Source organism: Bubalus bubalis, chromosome 2 (assembly GCF_019923935.1).
Source record: "Bubalus bubalis isolate 160015118507 breed Murrah chromosome 2, NDDB_SH_1, whole genome shotgun sequence".
NCBI lineage: Eukaryota > Metazoa > Chordata > Mammalia > Artiodactyla > Bovidae > Bubalus > Bubalus bubalis.
Window position 1 is genome coordinate 49,041,158 of NC_059158.1, and position 22,589 is coordinate 49,063,746.

Sequence of the window (22,589 nt, forward strand, 5' to 3'; positions counted from 1 at the left end):
CGTAATGCTGAGTAGACTTTTGCGTGCTATACAATAGATCTTTGTTGGTTATCCATTTTGAATATAGCAGTGTGTACATGACCTTCCCAAACTCCTTAATTATCCTTTCCCCCTGGCAGCTATAAGTTCGTTTTCTAAATCTTTCACAGGAAATTTTTAGATCGATGTTTATCACTGTAAACTTGAGATATCATTGTTTTTTCTCATTTTAAAAACTGACACTATATTATGATCATTTTCTTAGGTGGTTGAATCATTTTTGAAAATATCATTTGTATTAGTTGCATGAAATCACGTCCTTTGAAAGTGATATAATTTGCTTAATCATTTGCATGTTATTGAACACTTGGTTGTATCCATTTGACAGTGTCATAAATGTTATTGCAAACAATATCCTGAGCACATAAATCTCTGATTATAATTCTGATTGTGTCCTCTGTATGTATTCATCAGGGGATCAGTTTACTTGGAGAAAGACTGTAGACAGTTTTGAAGTTTTGTTGAATTCTATCATACTACTAAATGACTGGAAAGTCTGTAAATTAGCCGTTGTGAGAACTTTGCTCTGTCATTGACATCACTGTATGTTATTGAAAATGTTTTTTGATCTTTTTATTAGGAAGTTGATGTATTAAGTAGATAGGTGTTTAGGGTTCTCCAGAGAAACAGAACCAATTGTGTGTGTGTGTGTGTGTGTGTGTGTGTGTACACAGAAAGACAGGTATTTAACAGCCCATGTGATTATGGAGGCTGAGTCCCCCAAATCTGCAGGTAGCAGGCTGGAGAACCAAGAAGAAAGAGTTGGTGTTTCAGTTTGAGTCTGAAGGCAGGAAAAAAAATCCATGAGTGAACTCACAGCCCTCAGACAGGAGGTGTGTGTGTGTTAGTAACTCAGTTCAGTCGCTCAGTTGTGTCCTACTCTTTGTGACCCCATGGACCGCAGCACGCCTGGCTTCCTTGTCCATCACCAGCTCCAGGAGCTTACTCAAACTCATGTCCATCAAGTAGGTGATGCCATCCAACCATTTCATCCTCTGTCGTCCCCTTCTCCTCCTGCCTTCAGTCTTTCCCAGCATCAGGGTCTTTTCTAGTGAGTCAGTTCTTCGCATCAGGTGGCCAAAGTGTTGGAGTTGCAGCTTCCGCATCAGTCCTTCCAATGAATATTCAGGACTGATTTCCTTTAGGATGGACTGGTTTGATCTTCTTGCAGTCCAAGGGACTCTCGAGTCTTCTCCAACACCACAATTCAAGAGCATCAATTCTTTGGAACTCAGCTTTCTTTATAGTCCAACTCTCCCATCCATACATGACTACTGGAAAAACCATAGCTTTAACTAGATGGACCTTTGTTGACAAAGTAATGTCTCTGCTTTTTAATATGCTGTCTAGGTTGGTCATAGCTTTTCTTCCAAGGAGCAAGCGTGTTTTAATTTCATGGCTGCAGTCACCACCTTCAGTGATTTTAGACCCCAAGAAAATAAAGTCTGTCACTGTTTCCATTTTTTCCCCATCTATTTGCCATGAAGTAATGGTACCAGATTATCTTAGTTTTCTGAATGTTGAGTTTTAAGCCAACGTTTTCACTCTCCTCTTCACTTTCATCAAGGGGCTCTTTAGTTCTTCACTTTCTGCCATAGGGATGGTATCATCTGCATATCTGAAATTATTGATATTTCTCCTGGCAATCTTGATTCCAGTTTGTGCTTCATCCAGCCCAGCATTTCTCATGATGTACTCTGCATATAAGTTAAATAAGCAGGGTGACAATATACAGCCTTGACATACTCCTTTCCTAATTTGTAACTAGTCTGTTGTTCCATGTCTGGTTCTAACTGTTGCTTCTTGACCTGCATACAGATTTCTCAGGAGGCAGGCCAGGTGGTCTGGTATTCCCATCTCTTTTAGAACTTTCCCCAGTTTGTTGTGATCCACACAGTTTGTTAGTCACTCAGCCGTGTACAACTCTTTGTGACCCCATGGACTGTAGCCCACCCGGCTTCTCTATCTGTGGAATTCTCAGGCAGGATTACCAGAGAAGGTTGCCATTTGCTTCTCCTGGAGATCTTATTGACCCAGGGATTGAAGTCGTGTCTCCTGCATTGCAGGCAGATTCATTACCATCTGAGCCACTGGGGAAGCAGGAGGAGATAACCTCTTAGTCACAGGAGAGTTGGCCTTTTTGTTCTGTCCAGGCCTGGGGAGGATTGCATGAGGCCCCCCACGCTGGGGAGGCATCCGCTCTGCTCAGTCCACCAATTCAGATGTTAATCTCCTCTAGAAACACCCTCACTGACATATCCAGAATAATATGGCCAGAGGTATGGGGCCCGTGATGGTCAAAAAATTAACCATCACAGTAAGGAAGGATGTATGAGGTGGGGTTTTCAGTGAAGTTAGTGAAGTTGAGGTAGCTCTTTAGCCTGGTTTGTGCTCTAACTACGTGAGGGGAAGAGGAACTAAATGAAGGTAGAGGCAGATCTGGGCCCCAGGCCTTGGGCTTGTGTGTCTGTCCTGTACCCCCCTCCTCCCCGCTGGCTTATGTGTATATCTGGGACGGTCTCATATCAGGGCCATCAGTATTTACTTTTAAACCTATGTGTTTGAAAAAATTTTTCAAATGATTTTTATTTTAAAATATAAAAGTTTTCTTCAAAAATTATTGGAAAAGAAAAATCAATAATTTTTATCTTTCTTGATAATATGTAGCAGTCTGTATTTTCATTAGCTTATTACTGATTACAGCAAATATATTATTTTGATGAAAATATTTTAAGGTACATGTATGATTTACTGTTTCTCTCTAGTGTTCTGTTGTTACCATCTGTTGTTGTAAATAAAAGTTCATGTTTTTCTCATTTATATCTTACATATATTTGCAATGAAATTAATTTAGCATCTCTTTACAAAAATACTGTTAAATGGTACATACAATTAAAAATACTTTTTAGAGGTATAGAAAATTAATTCCTTAAAATACTGCTTATAGAGCACGATTATGGAGGATATATTGGACATTTTTTGTAGTGCTCTAATGAAAGGACCTGACGTTGAGCCCAGAAATGACTTGGAACATTGCTTCTGTTGGATAGCTTGTTTCCTTACAGTGGGGGATGCTTCTGAGGTGATTCAGTCATTCTCACCTGGACTGCTCCTTTCTGTGGTTTCCCAGGTGACCATACTTCTGATGGCTTTTTCTTCTGTTCATGCCCTCATTGTAACTTATTTGACATACCTTGCTTTGTGCATCTGAGCAGAAATTATGGATACCTTACTGTTGCTTTTGGGGGAGCAGGAAGCGGTCATCTTGTAGGTAGTAGGAATTGAACTGTGAAAGTATACTTGTGGCAGAGGTGATTCTGCAAATGCAGGCTTTCTCCCCCACCCTCCAACACAGTTACTAAGAATCGAAGGATTAGTAGCCAGTAGGACCTGGTCTTGCTAGATAAATGACTACCAACTGGGACCAGCTGTGTAGGGTCATGATAGTGTAATTTAAAGATACATAATTTCATAGCTTTGAACATTCACTAACATCGTATAATCAATTTGAGATGTTATAAAAGTTTACACAAAAAATAGTATGAACAAGGTTTCCACTTAGATTCCCTCTTGGTTGAAATGAATTTCACGTCTTTAAATATGGATTTTAGATTGTATTGGCCAACACTGATTTTTTAAAAGACTTTTGCTTTATAAAATTTCAATCTAATTGGTAATAGAGTGACCTGAGAAAAGTAACCAGAACACAATTACACAACACGGTGGTGAGGCGCATGTTGTTGAGGTGGCATGGAGGCAAGAAGTTACTAGAGAGGGTTGTGCTAGAGAAGATTTGGGGAGTTCAGTCTCACATCAAGCTTTGAAGGAGGTGATGGTGCTGATCAGTTGAAAGAGAAGAAAGGACAGCAGTACACGGGCAGTGGGAACCATGGGAAAGCAGGGCAGGCTCTTCCACTGTTTTCTGCCATTATTTTATAATTCTCCCATTATTTGTTGCTGCTACTCATTCCCCAGGTTTTATTATTGTCAGCTGGTTTGGGGTTGTGATTTTTGAATGTCTGCTTTCAGACTTCTGTATGGATTTGACCTGTCGGTATATTCAAATATCATTTTTATTTGGATGCATATTATACTAGAGGGTAAGGAATTCTAGTATTAAAACATCACCCACTTCCAGGGAACATTCTGTTGTTATGAATCATCTTGTAGCAGACTAATTGCTTTAGGGTATAACTTACTCCCAAAGTATTAGTTTTATTATGTAGGATTTTTATATTAGATTAATTATATTGAGTGTGAATGTTTATGATATATTAAAAATTTGACAGTAAAACTTTTTCAGTTACTCTTGTCAGTGGGGATCAGGGACATGTGAAAATTGCACTTAGGTTTCAAATAAGATTCTTTGGATTTATGAATGATTCTATAAGAGGTACTCAGAGCTTTGAATGCTTTATTTCTGAGATTCCTGAAATAAATGCACTTATGCTTTATGCAAATAAAATATATTTATGAACCATAGTACAGTTTTATGCAAGTTTTTCTTGTTGTAATTATAATTTACATGGCAGTCTACCTGAGAAAAAGCCTCATCCTGTACGCAAGAGATAAAATTAATCAAACCTCTATTGAAGAACTTGGCACTAAATATTCTTTCACTTGGAATTTGGATATTAAATCCCTTCAGCCAATGGCTTTGTTAAGGATTAAATTGAACTAGATAATTCTTCTCATAAATTCAAAGCAATGTGTCCGCTTAATCAGATTGCTTGTAGAGCTGTTATCTGAATTGCTTTGACCCGACTCTGTTGGACATTAAGTGCACTGTAGATCACAAACGTGTTATGTGGGTGAGTTCTCCTCCCTGGTGAGGCTGTACCTGAGGTCTACTCCATGTTGTCATAATTGGGTTAGGCAGTGTTTAGCACTGTCAAAATGCTTATCTTTTGTCCCAGATCCAGCTCACATCATGACTTATTGCAGACCTATGTCATTAAAAATGGACCACTCAAGGATTAAGTCTTTGGCTGGTGGGGTGTGCATATATAAAGCATATTTACCACTGGGTTTTTCTTTTTAACACCAGTGGTTCTCCCATGACCCCAGTCAGCAGCATCAGCTTTAGCAGTATCTGGGAATTTGTCACAAATGATGACTCTGAGAATCAGACTATGGAGGCGGGTCCATAGCTGATGGTTTCCAAGACCACATGGAAGTAATGCACACTGCAGACTGAGAACCGTCTTTTAGATGTTGCCTCATAGAAATCTAAGTGATCATAGTTTATCAGATAGAAGTGTGAAAATCTCCAGCTGTTTGTTCTCTTGTCTATTTCTGTTGCAATTTGAGGGTAATGTTGTCCTTTGTTAGTAACCCATGTGTATATATTTGAGGTCTGGCTGCATGTCAGGTCTGGTCAATACTAAATGAACACACACAGTGGAGTTCCTCAGCTGGAGCCCCTCCAGCACACTCGATGGTACCCCCTGAGCCCTTGAGGGAGTCAGGCTGGGCCTGGGGTGCTCAGGGTTAGTTGCCTTCAACTGTGAGTAGCTCCTTCCACTTGCTTTACAAAACAGTGTTTTACATGTGCTCATATGAAAAAGGTTGGAGAAAACTAATATTAAGTACTGACTTGGAGTCAGACTGAATTGACATTTGACTCCACTGTATGCACACTTGGGCAGATTACCTGGTATGTGTCCTCATCTAAAGAATATGGACAGTAACAGTGTATCCATCTGGATATATAGCTCTGTCCCTGTTTACACTTGATTGATGTGTTGAGGATTTGGTAAAGGATTAGTCCAGATTCTGGCATGTAGTAAATGCTAGCTCTTCTCATTTAGGACTTCATAGGAAGGTGGGGTTAGCTTGACGCAGAGTAATCAGTAAAGTTTGCACAAGTAGAATAGAATCTGATGGCTTGTTAAGATTCCATGTCACCTAAAATAGAGAGGAGGGTTAACGGGAAAGACTGAATTCCAGCAGAAATGATTTGTTTTAGGAAATGTTTAAGTGATTTAGACTAAGGGAATGCATTTCAGGCTGTGTTCTTAGAAACTCCTGGGTTCCAGAGGAAAGAGGACTGAAGTTTACAGGGGAGATTGAGATGTCTGATTTCTGTCCACACTTTAACAAGTGTAACAAAACAATACCTTCATCTATTTTTATGTGTTGGGGTTCTATGTAAGATTTCACTTAAAAGAGGGTTTTCCTACTTAAAAGTGTTTACAAAATACTATTGTTTATTTGTGGTGTAGTATTTAGGAAAGTAGGAGATGAGACAGGAGGAGAGAGAGATTAGCGTGAGAATAGAGTTGCTTGAAATGAACCTCATTTTTAGTCAAGAGAAAGCCACTAGCGAGTGTTAAACAGGGAGAATTGTTTTTCAGCAGAGAATCTGGAAGTGGAACGCAGCCTTTAGACTGGGAGAGCCAGGTCTTCCATGGCAGTGCTAGGACAAGTGTAAATGGAGGGCTCAGGGAAAAGGTTGCCGGAGAGTGGAGCTTGGACGGTCCACAGGTAACGGGAAGGTGGGAACTCCAGGAGCAGAGGTTGTGCATGCACCTGATGGGTCTGGGATCAGAGTAGAGAGAAATGGGTCATGAGTTGAGTTTTTGGTGTAAATTTAAATCCATGTCCAGGTAGAAATTCTTCTTGGTTGATTGGTTGGTTTATCTGTTCCTTCCTTCCTCTGTGGTTCTTATGGGGCCCTTAGAGTGTGAGAGGTGCTGTTCTGTGAGGAGAAACGCAGGGATGTGGATTTGAGAGCCGTTCAGGGAGAGTGGAGGGAAAAGCCTCATGCAGGTAAGTGAATGGGCAGATGGAGAATATAGAGCAGTGCAGAGAGCAGAGGCTCAGCTTCAAGGGATAACCCCATTGTAGTGGTGATGGAGGAGCCTGGAGTGAGACCTGAATTACTAGAAATATTGGAGAGAAAGAGCGAGAATAGTCTGGGGTCCAGGCACTAAGAAGGAGAAGGCTTTCTGAAGTAAGCTGTTCCTGATACCCAGCATGGGTAGTATATGTTGGAAGTTACTTCTAAGAGAAGTACAGAGCAGGAGACAGATTTCCTGGTCTTAATCATAGATGACAAAATAGAGGCAACAGCAGTAATGTCTAGAAGTCTGAGAAATCAGGAAGACGAGAAATAGAACTATTTTCTGTAGGAGATACCTGTGTGGACAGAGGTTGTCCTCACGTGGGATGGGCGGAAGCACTGGGGCTCCTGGAGATGCAGGAGGCGCCGGAAGTGAGTGAGGACTCGAGGCCTGGGGTGACGGGAAGATCGTTTATGATCCTGTATCTGTTTATAGTATGGTCATTATGCAGTGTGACCACTCCGCTCCCCCCACGCTCCTGAGAACAGGAACTTTTCTGTTCTGGCTCCCTGCCCCCAGCAGCCAGCGTTCGGTTGAGTGCCTGAAAGGCCGTAGATGGTCAGTAAAATGTGTTGAATTGAGGGAATGAGATGAGTTAGGAGTTAAGTGAGGATATTTGTCTGAGACTTGACGGTGGTTTTCTGAGAGATTTGAAGCTGGTAAATAAGTGTTGGGAGGAAGAAAGCGGAGCTGGGTAAACTCATGCCCACCTCCTGTCTTTCCAGTAACGGAGGCAGGAGATCACTTACCAGAAGGCTGGGTGCCGACAGGGCTTAAGGAATGTTGCAAGGAGTGTAGACTAACACCTTCTGGACCTGCATAAGCAGAGGCGGTCACCTGTGATAATTACTGAGATTGAAAGGCTGCAGCAGAATGAGTCCAGTGTAACCACTTACTGAGTGCCTTGCCTGTGCCAGACACCAAAAGTAATACTTACACACATCCTCTTATGGACGCATTAAAACAGTCCTAGGAGATGGATAATATTTATTATTTAGGTCTGTTTACTAATGAGGAAACCATACCAGACCATAAATTTGTAATTGCCTATGTCTGCAATGGCACCCCACTACAGTACTCTTGCCTGGAAATCCCATGGGCCGAGGAGCCTGGTGGGCTGCAGTCCATGGGGTCACGAAGAGTCGGACACGACTGAGCGATTTCACTTTGACTTTTCACTTTGATGCATTGGAGAAGGAAATGGCAACCCACTCCAGTACTCTTGCCTGGAAAATCCCATGGATGGAGGAGCCTGGTGGGCTGCCATCTATGGGGTCGCACAGAGTCGGACACGACTGAAGCAACTTAGCAGCAGCAGCTGCACTGTTTCATTGCTTTCTCTGGTGGTCCTTGTGGCCAGAGAGCAGAAGCAGAGAGGGCAGAAGGGAATGCTTGTGCCGGTTTAGGACCTGGCAACACAGCCATGCTGTCACTAAGTCCTTTCCATGTTCTTTGTGTCATTTAATCTCACAACAGCACTGCAAAATACATATCGTCTGCCTATGAAGAGTTTGGGCTTCCCTGGTGGCTCCGTGGTAAAGAATCGCCTGCTAATGCAGGAGACACCATTTTGATCCCTGGGTCAGCAAGATCCCATGGAGAAGGAAATGGCAACCCACTCCAGTATGCTTGCCTGGAAGTCCCATGGACAGTGGTGGCCTACAGTCCATGGGGTCAGGTAGCAATGAGTCGGACACAGCTGATCCACTAAACAACAACAGCATGGAGAGTTTAATGGTTTTTGTCCAGGCGCCAGAGGTGGTGCATGAGCGGACCTGAGTTAGGACCTGTGCGTGTGTGCTAAGTCGCTTCAGTCGTGCCCGACTCTCTGTAACCCAATGGACTGACCCCTGCCAGACTTCTCTTTCCGTGGGATTCTCCAGGCAAGAATGCTGGCGTAGGTTGCTATGCCCTCCTCGAGGGATCAGACCTGCCTCTCTTACATCTCTTGCATTGGCAGGTGGATTCTTTACCACTAGCACCACCTGGGAGTTAGAACCCCGGTCTGTCTTATTCCACTTCATGTGTTTTCCCCAGTGCTTTCAGGAGGAACAGGCGTGTTGTGTAGAATATAGGCATGTCTGACCCGCCATGTAAATCTAAGAGGGCTCAGCTTAGAACAGAGGTTTTCAGCTCTGTGTCAAATCACCAGAGCTGCGATTACATCATCATTAGAAAGGGGACAATGTAACTTACTAAAACATTGCAAAGAAATGAGAGTATGCATGAAATACTGTGTAATTTATAAAGTACTAAACCAGTGTCAGTTAATTTAAAAAATTGATAAATGGATTAGTCTATAATCATTCACATGTTTTCTCCATTTATTTATAAATCTATTTAACTTTATAAAACTTTATAATAAAGTTTGGACACAAACTTTAGTTTAATTGGTTATGTTTTTGGCTTTTCTTTCAAAGAAAAGTTTGTTTTGTTAGAACTTTCCCATTAGTTATATCCTAGGAAAGTATTTGAAATGTAATAAAAAGTAGTTTCTAGTGAAAGTAGTCTAATCTTTGTCACTTTGCTCTTGAGTGGCAATTTAAAGGTACCCTTAGCAGCTACCAGGTCTCTAGAATGTGTTTTTTAAAGTTTTGCTATATGAAGCTTCTGTTATATTTGCTGTTCTAAGTATTTTATTGTATAATAAAGATGTGTGCATGTTAAGGTTTTAACTCTTACCTCCGTGCCTTCCATTGCATTTGGAATACAAATTCTAGATAGCACAGTATAAGAACTAATATTTAAACATTGACATGAGCAGGTTGGACTTGCCTTCATGAGTTGTCAGGAGGCTAGCTAGTCTGCTGTTCAATTAAATTATGTGTTGTGTTAAATCTATCATTAGAATAAAATAGGTGTTATCATCCCTCCCTCCAAACACTATTTTGGTGAAAAACTGCTTCAGTAATAACTCCTTTTGCTGTTCTACTCCAAATGCTTGCCATACTTACATTAGGAAAATGAGATTAAAAAGTAGAACACTTCAACTTTAATCTTTCATGTGTAGCTGTTGTCTTATCAGTGATACCTTATGGATTGAGTTGTATTAAAATGACATATTACCCACCATTTTAAAATGTAGTCTAAATTTTTGTGGTTAATATTCGCAGTGCCCTTAGGAGAAAATGATAACAAGAAGATACTAGTTTCAGGTTTTACTGAGTAGTAAATTGACTCCAGGTAACTGGGTAAGTGTAAACTCCAAAATGGGCCAGACTCCTGATGCTAGGGAGAAGGCAGGGAATGTAGTTATGAATAGAGTAGTCAGTGAAGGCTTAAACCAAAGGTGACATTTTACTCACCACTTGAGCTCTACATAAGAGCCTTAGTTACTTATACCATGATAGAATCTGAATGAGCAAACGTCAGTCCTCACCATTTTATAATGAAGAAACCTGAGTCAAGGAGAACTACCCACATTCACTCAGAAATCCAGATCCTGGATCTCAGAGCCTTGGCTGTGGTGCTGTGGATCTCTGTGAGCTGAGCTGCAGGTAGCCAGAGCCGGCTGGAAAGTCAGGGTTTGAGGACAGGCCAGGAGGAGACAGTGGGCACCGCCATGGACAGCCTGGGAGAGGACGTGCACACACCAGCTGGCACTAAGCTCAGTGCACCTCTGGTTTCAGCCAGGGAGGGAGAAAGCTGGTTTCCTACTAGGATCTCAGAAGAATTGCTGACTCTGTTTATCCCCACTGGAGAGATACCCCAGAGAGATGATTGATGTCTGCAACATAGTGTGTAGATCTTGAGCTAAATTAATCCTCTTAGCTACTTTATCTTTGGTTTTTCTTTACATCTTTTCACCTAAAAAAGTCTTATTGTAACCTTTTATTTCTTTTTTTCCTTTGCATTGAATAAGACTGACTGTCTCTTACACTTTCTCAGCTCTGCAGATGGATTCCTAAATGCCACCCTCATTTCTGAATTTTCCCATTGACCTCAAAAAAATACATAGTAGTCCTTATGCACTGAAGTCCTAGCGCTGCCCCTAGCGGGTCTGTGCTGTCATCACCATGTAAAGAATCCAGCAGTCTCTCCACCCTCCTGATTTTTTTGTTCCTTCCTTGGACAGTTTTTTTGCCTTTTCATACTGTTCATGGCGTTCTCAAGGCATTCCTTTCTCCATTGGACCACGTTTTGTCAGAACTCTCCACCATAACCCATCCATCTTGGGTGGCCCTTTATGGCATGGCTCATAGTTTCATTGAGTTAGACAAGACTGTGATCCATGTGATCACAGCTATGGTTTGATCTAGTCAAAGCTATGGTTTTTCCAGTAGTCATGTATGGATGTGAGAGTTGGACGTAAAGAAAGCTGAGCACTCAAGAATTGATCCTTTTGAACTATGGTATTGGGGAAGACTCTTGAGAGTCCCTTGGACTGCAAGGAGATCCAACCAGTCCATCCTAAAGGAAATCAGTCCTGAATATTCATTGGAAGGACTGATGCTGAAGCTGAAACTCCAATGCTTTGGCCACCTGACGTGAAGAACTGACTCATTTGAAAAGACCCTGATGCTGGGAAAGATTGAAGGAGGGAAGAGAAGGGGACGACAGAGGATGAGATGGTTGGATGGCATCACTGACTTGATGGACATGAGTTTGAGCAAGCTCCAGGAGTTGGTGATGGACAGGGAAACCTGTCCATGGGGTAGGAAAGAGTCAGACATGACAACTGAACTGAACTGGACAGTTTTTAGTTAGACATTTTTTCTGTAAATAAACCCTGTTTCCCATTGTCTTTCAAAATAAACTCCATAATGAAAATTCATCTCAGATATTCTCCTTGTAACATTAAAAACCCTGCAAAGAAGTTGTATTTTATCCTATTTGTTTTATTGATACTTCAGTTCAGTTCAGTTAAGTCACTCAGTCATGTCCGATTCAGTGGAAAACAAAGCACTGGTCAGAAAGGGTACACCATCATCATGAGCTGGTAGTGGTGAGTAGTGTTGTTCAGTTAATGCTTGTGTAGTGGTAAAGTCAATTTAGTAAAACTGACATTTCACTGGTAATGTATGGATTAAAGACCTTTTTATCTGTATAAATATGGTGATTATATATATATTATATATAAATATAATGACAGTACTTTCAAATCTCCCTTAAAGATTAGTTGCGCATTCCACTTTGATGTTTTCAGATTTTATCATAGATGTGGTATTTCTTTACCAACAGAGGGGGAAAATGTATGTTGACTAATTTTCTTAGGTATGACTTTTTATCACAATCATGCTTTTATTTCTACCTTCAGGTTGAAACCACTTAAAAATTCCCCTTGAAAATATGTATTTAGAAAAACATAAATCTAGGACATGTATTTGCTCAGTCGCTCAGTCGTGTCCGACTCTTTGCAACCCCACGGACTGTAGCCCACAAGGCTCCTCTGTCCCTGGGATTTCCCAGGCAAGAGTACTGGAGTGGGTTGACATTTCCTTCTCCAAGGACATGTATACTTGAATATAATATCACCAACAAAAGCGGCTTCTTTCAAGATAATTCACGAAGAGATCATAGAATATGTCTCCTTCTCCTAGGAGGCGTCCCGCCCCTTGTCTTTCCTGGTGGGCGTGGCTTCTCACCTCTCCTGTGTCACTTCCGCTCTCATGGCCCCTCCTCTGCCACCAGGTGGGCCTGGATTAGTGAGCAGATCACCATGAGCGTTCCTCCGTCCTCCTGGCCGGCCGTGAGGTCTGGGTGGCCTTCAGGAATGATAATATGACCACAGAAACACTAGCTGAATCTTGGAATTTCAGGGATGTAATAACACAGCTGCTTCCTGTCCCCTCTTCCTGCTTCTTTACCCTTTTCCAAGTGCTGCCTTGGCCACATGTAAATTCAAGCAGATGTTTCTGCAGTTTCTAAATTCTTACCAAAAAAATCCAAGTAATGAGCTTTTTCTGATAAGTCACTGTTAAACATTATTTTAACATAATTTTATGATGATTGTTATCTCCTGCAGTTTTATGTATTTTAATTATTAACTTATTGATTGCACCTTGAGGCCCTTTTACATAACGTATGCAGGTTGAATAATGCTGTGGTCATGTCATTTAAACTCTCTTTACAACTGTATTATGTTTCATTTTAGCCAGTAATGAGAACTCCTTCTAGTGGAGTCCATGGTATGCGTGATTTACATGTAAATATTGTTTTAAAAGCTATGCTTTTGTTAAATTTAGAAATTTACATTCAAGGTCATTCATAAAACCTTATGTGATTTTTTTTTTTAAAGATAATTTAAATCTGCCTGTAGGATGGGTAAGTTTACTGCCTAGAGAAAAGAGAGAGATTGTACTTTCGGGTCAGGGAGAAAATTCTGAATAATCAATGACAACTGAATGGAATTAATTTCAGGACTACTGGAGATGAATTAGATTTCATTTAAGCCACTGTTGGTTGGAGCCAAAAAATCTTTCCTATTGATCCTCTAAGGCCTGACTCTTGTGTTAGCCTTTTCCTAAATATCTGAGCCAGCAGTGATTACCCCCTCAGTACTTCTTTTAATGTCAACTAGATTTTAAGTGCCTTTGTAGCAGAAAAACTTTCTTAAGGTTTTCATTTTCTAGCCACCCACATGGCAGGGATGGAAAGCTATCTACATAGTCTTTCCTCACTATGTAGTCATTGGTTGAAAACTGTCCTTCTAGGTCAAGCGTTAGTTTTTCTCATTATAAGTTACCAGATGTGCTACTTTTGTTTTTTCCCCTCTTCTTTCATTTTTAGATTTAGCTGTAGTAATAAAGACCTGGTTTTCCCTGGTGGCTTAGGTGTTAAAGAATCTGTCTGCAATGCAGGACACCCAGGTTTGATCCCTGGGATCCGCTGGAGAAGAGAATGGCTACCCACTCCAGTGCTCTTGCTGGAGAATCCCATGGACAGGGGAACCTGGCAGACCACAGTCCCTGGGGTCACAAAGAGTCGGACATGACTGAGAGAATAACACTTCTTTTTCACAATAAAGACCTACTTTTCATTTAAAAGGTATAATTGGTCAGGAACAAGTTATTATTGTTTCAGGGAAACCCTCCAGCTGAGTGACTTAACTCTTCTGACTGTTGCTTACTCGGTAGCTTCTCCTCAGACAAGTGGACCCTGAGTGCTAGAGTGACTGGTTTGTGATGTTTCCTCTTAATGAAGAGATACAAAACTCTGAAAGAGAACATTTTGTATACTGAAGCAAACTGTACTGAAGCTCAGTGAGTTTCCTAGTAAGTGGAAGGTCCAGGGTCACAGGATCTTCCTGTCTGCTGGAGAGGCCACTCTACAAACGCTCCGTCTGCTTTGATGGAATTGTCCTCCTCTTTTAAAAAGATGAAGAAAGGCAGAATATTGAAGGAAACAGAGGGCTAGGCATTTCTGAACACCTGATAGTTTAATTACTCTCCTGAACCCTAAGTGTAGTGGAGGTAGGGAGAAAATCCCAAGATCCTCATTTTTGGAAAGAGTTCTGATTTTATTAGACTATAAAAGCTTACATATTCATAGCATTTAAAATCTACATATACCAATGCTTTAAGGACTATGAGGGGGAAAAACATGCATAAGACATGACTCATAGCCTCAAGGAATACAGTCTGTATCAGACTGAGAGAACTTTTATTATAATACAACTATTGAAGGGTGGAGACAGTAGTGTTTTTTTGTGGGAGGGGCATTAAATTCAAGTAACATTTATTGGATACTTGGAAATCTTTCACATACCTTAGTAAATATAACACTAGCCTCTCAAGCAGAGTAGCTGAGCTTGTTTCAAAGACAGAGTGATTTGATAGGGAGAGCGTGTGTGCTTGTGTATGTGCGTGCTCTAGTTACATCCGACTCATGCCACCCTATGGACTGTAGCCAGCCAGGCTCCTCTTTCCACGGCATTTTCCCAGCCCACTAGAGTGGGCTGCCATGCCCTCCTCCAGGGGATCTCCCTGACCCAAGGACTGAACCTATGTCTCCTGCTTTGCAAGTGGATTTTTTACTGCTGAGCCCCCTGGGAAGCCCAGGGAGAGTGTAGACTTACATGATAGTATTCTTGGTATCAGTGTCTGATATATAGAAGATAATAAAATGTACCCCTTTAGTGCTCATTTCAGGTAAGTTAGAAAGTAGTAAGTACAGCATGGAGTGAAATATTGCACCCCTTGCCACGGACCTCCGAGAGGGCTTCATGGGGAAACTGATATTTGTATTGAACTTTGAAAGGTGATAGGATTTGGACACATGAGTAGTTCATAACCCATGAAGTATTTATATAAAGGCTGTTGGTATCATAATGGAGGTCTCTTTACTACCATGGTTTGGTTAAAGACACAGATCCACTCCTCCAGGGAATGCATCTTACACTGAACCTCATAAAAAGCCGAGCACCTGTTGTTAGGTCTTGGTGACAGTATTCTTGCTGGATGGGGAGAAGTTCCAGGATGGTGTCTGGGGGTCTTAGTACAGGGAGAGAGATTAGTAAATCTGAGTGGTTGCTTGTTAGGTGCATTTGGATTTTCCACCAGAATGTCACATATCCAAAGAAAGTTAGCAGTGAGTACAGAGATGAGATCTGTGCTGAGTTCACTTTTCTAATGAATGCTGAAAGCTAATTTCCAGGTAGTCACTCAGGATACCTTTCAGGCCTCAGATGATTTTGCTCAGTGCCCTCAGATTTTTCATATTTGTCTCATGTTTGGCTGCTTGAATTTGGGCAGCACGCATCAAGGATGTGGTTGACCCTTCCTTGGCCTTGCCCATACCTCCTGCTTGCAGCAGGTTGTTCCTTCCTCAGGATTGTACCTGAGGACCTGCTCGGCTCAGGGTCTTATCTGCCTGATGTCACAGTAACCATCTTTCTTCAGTTGCAGCAAAGACAGATTTACCCTTTGATCATAGTTTAAAGAACTGGTTCAGAAGAGTTCATAGGATACTTGATGGGCTCAGTCCTGTGTCCACCAATGACATTCAGCAGCTCTAAGGCAGTATTACTCATTTTCAGTAATCCAGTGCCCCAGGAACAAAGCCCAGTTTTTTGTTTTTAATCTATACTGAATCCCTAGATGAATTCATCCTGTCTTAAGGCTTCTGATGTGTCTCTTCAGCCTATCCTTCTGCCTGAGTTTTAGACCGTGATAGCCAAGGGCCTACTTAGGATCTAGATTCTAGATCATGCAAACTCAGTAATACTGAAGCATCTCATAGTCTCCAAAAGTGAGGCTCTTGTCCATGAGCTTGCCCAAACCAGCTCCTCCTGCAGCCTTTTCCATCTCAGATAATGGCAGTTCCATTCTTTATGTTGCTCAGATCCAAAACCCTGCTGCAGAGTCTTTGACTCTTTCTCTTGTACCTGCCCTCTCAGCAGATCCTCTTGGCTCAGCCTTGAAGGCGCATCCTTCTTACTACCCCTGCTGCCGAGCGCTGGTCCCTGCCGTCACCATCTCTCACCTGAATTATTGCAGCAGTTTCTTAACTGCATTTCCAGCTCTGTTTCAGAAGATTTGATAAGTATCAGCAGAGCAGGGAAAGAAGGGCCACTGGTTAGGCAGTACTTTTTTAAAAAGTAGTTTAAAATTCCTTTGAGCCCTTAGAAAAATTTCTCTGAGTACTCTGTGGGGTTAAAAATTTCTCTGAATACCCTGTAGAGTTTCATGCCCCAGATTTCAAGAGGAGTGCTCTCCCCCCTTGTGTATTGTTGACCATATTGCTCAGTATGGCCCCTGTGAATGTCTGACTTGGAGTTGACCAGTCTCTTGATTGACTCTTGCCCTATGTGAAGTGAAGTGAAGTGAAGTCACTCAGTCATGTCCGACTCTTTGCAACCCCATGGACTGTAGCCCACCAGGCTCCCTGGCCCATGGGATTTTCCAGGCATGAATACTGGAGTGAGTTGCCATTTCCCTTCTCCAGGGGAATCTTCCCGACCCAGGGATCAAACCCAGGTCTCCTGTATTGTAAGCAGACGCTGTACTGTCTGAGCTACCAGGGAAGCCCCATACCTTAGATATATTACTGATCTTAATGTAATGTGAATATTATGAACTACACTCACTGCCGAAAGTGTGCTGAACATAATCTCATCTTCTGTTTAATGATTTAGAATGATCTTCAGGGTTTGGACCTGCCGCAGGCTGGTGATAGTAACATCAGTTATCATTGTGTAGTAAAGGAAGTGCTGGTTAGGAGAGATTTCCAGTAGAGTTAGTGTAGGCAAAAGCAGCTCTCTCTCTATTAAAAATAGTTTGTTAAATCTTTCTGGTTATTTTTTTCCTCTGAAATTTGAGGCATAAGGGTCATCTTTGGTACAGTGGTAGCGTATTTTGCTGGGGACTCACCAATACTGAAGGTTGGCTGGTGGGTTTTATATTTCACTCAAAAAAGAAAAGTTCAGTAATTGATTTGTGCAGGTATTTTATTTGACTTGTATGTACCTTACTTACTTTATATTTATTTTCCAGCCATGTAGACCCGAGGCTGTCTCTAGTTTAGTAGCAAAGTAAAAGCTACTAATGAGAATGTCTTTGGGACATAATTATGTAGATTTAAAGGAGCAGTGTCGTTTTAATTATACCCTTTAGCTAGTGTGCTTGCATATTAAACCATTCGGGTCTCAGTGTATTTCCCTCTGAAACTTTGCTTCTGTCCGGCGTTAAATGACTAATCAGCTCGTGGGTGTACCCAAAGGTTATGTAAGCTGAGTTGAAGACTGCCAAAGAATGTGTTTAAACTATTAATCCAAAATATACAGAAGTTCATAGAAAAAATGGCCCATGGGTGTATAGTGTTCTTTGCTGGGTTATTGAGGAGAAATTCCAACATTGTGTCTGTGAGCTTCCTCCTTCCTTCCCTCCCTAAGTAATAACACCCTTTGATTGTAGTGTGTGCAAACACATAATGAATTGTTTCCCTTGGGTGATTCTATAAAACCCAGTGAACTTGAAGTAACATTAACAATAATTAATAATGATTTTTCTTTAAGTTAAACATTTTTTTACATCTTTGCCTTTTTGGCTTGTTTACTTTCATTGTAAGTTTCTTGATTTAGCAGAAAAGTAACTACCTTGAAGCTATGAAATAATTTATTCATTTGTGGGACAAAAATATGAAGCTACCTAAACCCTACTTTGTGGTAGTTTTGTTTTTATTTGTGAGAAACTAAAAATAGAGAAAGTCCTTTGTAAATTTTAAGGAGAAAAATTCTAAAAACCTTTTGAGGTTGAATTTCCTCTTAAAGAGACAATGAAATGATAGAATTCAGAACAGGAGTAAATAAAGTTTGTTTCCAGGGAGAGACAGAAAATATTTTTGGCTTTGTGGACCATGTTTCTTTTGCACTTACTCTGATATATGGAGCCTACAAGCTCCTGCAGACAGTATCTAAACAGATGGATAAGATGATTTCATCATGACAAAAACAGGCAGTTGTCTGGGTCTGTCCTGTGGGCCGGACATAGTTTGCAGACTCCTGATTTAGAACCTGGATTCTTTAACTTTTTTCTTTATTCAGTTTTCAAACTGTCATTCATCAAATACTTGATATGTGTCTTAGCTACTTTTTAATCAGTGATCATCACAGTAAACTTATGAAACAGGTGGAGAAAATACTTGTGAATATTTTTATATCATGAAACATTTCAAACAAGTACAAATACAAATCTACATATGACAGTTTGCAACCAGTGGCTCTGGGACCAAGAGGAGGCTGTAGCCACAACCAGAGGGTGTCTGGCCTGGTTTAAACTCTGCTCCAGCCTGACAGGGAAACCCAGCAGGCTTGGAGTCTTAATGGGACATCCCCTTCCCCAGGGCTAATATTAAAGAGAAATTTTAAAAATAATCTCTTGATGTGTCTTGAAAAAGTATGTCAAACTTTTATTAGTTTTTCTGTGCTACATGTGTGCTGTGTCACTTCAGTTGCGTCCAACTCTTTGCGACCCTGTGGACTGTAGCCTGCCAGGCTCCTCTGTCCATGGGATTCTCCAGGCAAGAATACTGGAGTGGGTTGCCACTTCCTCCTCTAGGGGATCTTCCTGACCTAGGGATCAAACCTGCGTCTCTTGTCTCTTATATCTCCTGCATTGGCAGGTGTGTTCTTTACCACTAGTGCCACCTGGGAATAAGCCCAGTTTTTTCACATTTCATTTATTTATTACTTTATATTCTTTATAGTTTCTCTGAAGTATCTTAAGGCAAGATCTTGACCATGTCATATGATGGCTACATACTTTAATATGTCTTTCTAGCAAAAATTTCCTTACATAATTGTAATAGGATTATCTTACACTTGACAAAAGTAACAATAACTTTTTGACAACATCTAATATCTAGGTCTTGTTGAAATTTCTCCAATTGCCTAAATATATATATATGTATATGTATTTAACACCTGATGTCTTTGAACTGGAATCTACATATTGTTACATTTGGCTTTTGTCTCACAGTATCTTTTAGAGATCCATTATTTTTCTCTTTGTGCTGTTTTGTCAGTCTATAACTTACTGAAGAAATGAGCAAGTTGTTCTGTGGAATTTCACACTCTGGATTTAATTGTTTGCTTCCTATGGTATAATTTAATTTTTTACCATTTCTCCTGTAAATGGAATTAACTGTAAAGACATTTCTAAATTCAAATTCAGCCTTTTTGGCAGGAATCGTTCCTAAATGGTACTTTCTTTTTCATATTGTGTCCCATTCAGTTCAGTTCAGTCGCTCAGTAGTGTCCGACTCTTTGCGACCCCATGAATCGCAGCACACCAGGCCTCCCTGTCCATCACCAACTCCCGGAGTTCACTCAGACTCACGTCCATCGAGTCCGTGATGCCATCCAGCCATCTCATCCTCTGTCGTCCCCTTCTCCTCCTGCCCCCAATCCCTCCCAGCATCAGAGTCTTTTCCAATGAGTCAACTCTTCGCATGAGGTGGCCAAAGTACTGGAGTTTCAGCTTTAGCATCATTCCTTCCAAAGCAATCCCAGGGCTGATCTCCTTCAGAATGGACTGGTTGGATCTCCTTGCAGTCCAAGGGACTCTCAAGAGTCTTCTCCAGCACCACAGTTCGAAAGCATCAATTCTTTGGCGCTCAGCTTTCTTCACAGTCCAACTCTCACATCCATACATGACCACTGGAAAAACCACAGCCTTGACTAGATGGACCTTTGTTGGCAAAGTAATGTCTCTGCTTTTGAATATGCTATCTAGGTTGGTCATAACTTTCCTTCCAAGGAGTAAGCGTCTTTTAATTTCATGGCTGCAGTCACCATCTGCAGTGATTTCGGAGCCCAGAAAAATAAAGTTTGACACTGTTTCCACTGTTTCCCCATCTATTTCCCATGAAGTGATGGGACCAGATGCCATGATCTTCGTTTTCTGAATGTTGAGTTTTAAGCCAACTTTTTCACTCTCCTCTTTCACCTTCATCAAGAGGCTTTTTAGTTCCTCTTCACTTTCTGCCATAAGGGTGGTGTCATCTGCATATCTGAGGTTATTGATATTTCTCCTGGCAATCTTGATTCCAGCTTGTGCTTCTTCCAGCCCAGCATTTCTCATGATGTACTCTGCATATAAGTTAAATAAGCAGGGTGACAATATACAGCCTTGACGTACTCCTTTTCCTATTTGGAACCAGTCTGTTGTTCCATGTCCAGTTCTAACTGTTGCTTCCTGACCTGCATACAGGTTTCTCAAGAGGCAGGTCAGGTGGTCTGGTATTCTCATCTCTTTCAGAATTTTCCACAGTTTATTGTGATCCACACAGTCAAAGGCTTTGGCGTAGTCAATAAAGCAGAAATAGATGTTTTTCTGGAACTCGCTTGCTTTTTCGATGATCCAGTGGATATTGGCAATTTGGTCTCTGGTTCCTCTGCCTTTTCTAAAACCAGCTTGAACATCTGGAAGTTCATGGTTCACGTATTGCTGAAGCCTGGCTTGGAGAATTTTGAGCATTACTTTACTAGCATGTGAGATTAGTGCAATTGTGCAGTAGTTTGAACATTCTTTGGCATTGCCTTTCTTTGGGATTGGAATGAAAACTGACCTTTTCCAGTCCTATGGCCACTGCTGAGTTTTCCAAATTTGTTGGCATATTGAGTGTAGCACTTTCACAGCCTCATCTTTCAGGATTTGGAATAGCTCAACTGGAATTACATCACCTCCACTAGCTTTGTTCATAGTCATGCTTTCTAAGGCCCACTTGACTTCACATTCCAGGATATCTGACTCTAGGTGAGTGATCACACCATCATGATTGTGAAGATCTTGTGTGTATTCTTGCCACCTCTTCTTAATATCTTCTGCTTCTGTTAGGTCCATACCATTTCTGTCCCATTAGGAGGCATATAGGTAGCTGAAACCTTCCATTGTAAAATTCCCTTTAGCTTTTCATGTAATGGTTTTATAAATTGAGTATCTGTTGATTTTCCAAATCAATTATCTTATTGAATGTGGTAACATTCTTTATAGAATTCTTCTATAAAGAATGTTACCACACTGTCTTGGATATTTGTTTTGTAAGGAAGGCAGTATTTTTGAATTTCAGTGTATAGTTTGGCATTGAGTCCTAAAAAGGTTAAATGAATTGTCTCAGGTCACTAACCCACTAACCTAAGTAGCTCAGAATGAAACCAAAGTTTTTGATACCTGTTCTGATCAACCTGCTGTCTTCAATTTAAGTCTGAATTTTGCAATAAGGAATTAATAACTCAGACTTAAATTGAAGAAGGTAGGGAAAACCTAGACCTTTCAGGTATAACCTAAATCAGATCCCTTACGATTAAACAGTGTAAGTGACAAATCGATTTAAGAGACTAGATCTGATCGAGTGCCTAAAGAAGAACTATGGACGGAGGTTCGTGACATTGTACAGGAGGCAGTGATCAAGACCATCCCTAAGAAAAAGAAATGCAAAAAGGAAGAATGGTTGCCTGAGGAGGCCTTACAAATAGCTGAGAAAAGAAGAGAAGCTAAAGGCAAAGGAGAAAAGGAAAGATATACTCATTTGAATGCAGAGTTCCAAAGAATAGTGTGGAGAGATAATGCCTTCCTCAGTGATCAATGCAAAGAAATAGAGGAAAGCAATAGAATAGGAAAGACTAGAGATCTCTTCAAGAAAATTAGAGATTCCAAGGGAACATTTCATGCAAAGATGGGCACAATAAAGGACAGAAACAATATGGACCTAACAGAAGGAAAAGATATTAAGAAGAGGTGGCAAGAATACACAGAAGAACTATACAAAAAAGATCTTCATGACCCAGATAGCCACGATGGTGTGGTCACTCACCTAGAGCCAGATATCCTGGAATGTGAAGTCAAGTGGGCCTAGGAAACATCGCTACGAACAAAGCTAGTGGAGGTGATGGAATTCCAGTTGAGCTATCTCATATTCTGAAAGATGATGCTGTTAAAGTGTTGCACTCAATATGCCAGCAAATTTAGAAAACTCAGCAGTGGCCACAGGACTGGAAAAGTTCAGTTTTCATTCCGATCCCATAGAAAGGCAATGACAAAGAATGTTCAAACTACTGCACGGTTGTACTCATCTCACATGCTAACAAAGTAATTCTCAAAATTCTCCAAGCCAGGCTTTAATAGTATGTAAACTTTTAGCTTCCAGATGTTCAAGCTAGATTTAGAAAAGGCTGCGGAACCAGAGATCAAATTGCCAACATCTGTTGGATCATCAATAAAGCAAAAGAGTTCCAGAAAAGCATCTACTTTTGCTTTATATACTATG

The 22,589-nt window shown here is 40.9% G+C and overlaps 1 protein-coding gene across 2 annotated transcripts in view; it reads left to right on the forward strand.

Moving 5' to 3' along the window:
• Positions 1–22,589, forward strand: part of PRIM2 (DNA primase subunit 2) — a 331,388-nt gene that overhangs the window by 226,712 nt on the left and 82,087 nt on the right. The gene's annotated exons all lie outside the window — the stretch shown is intronic.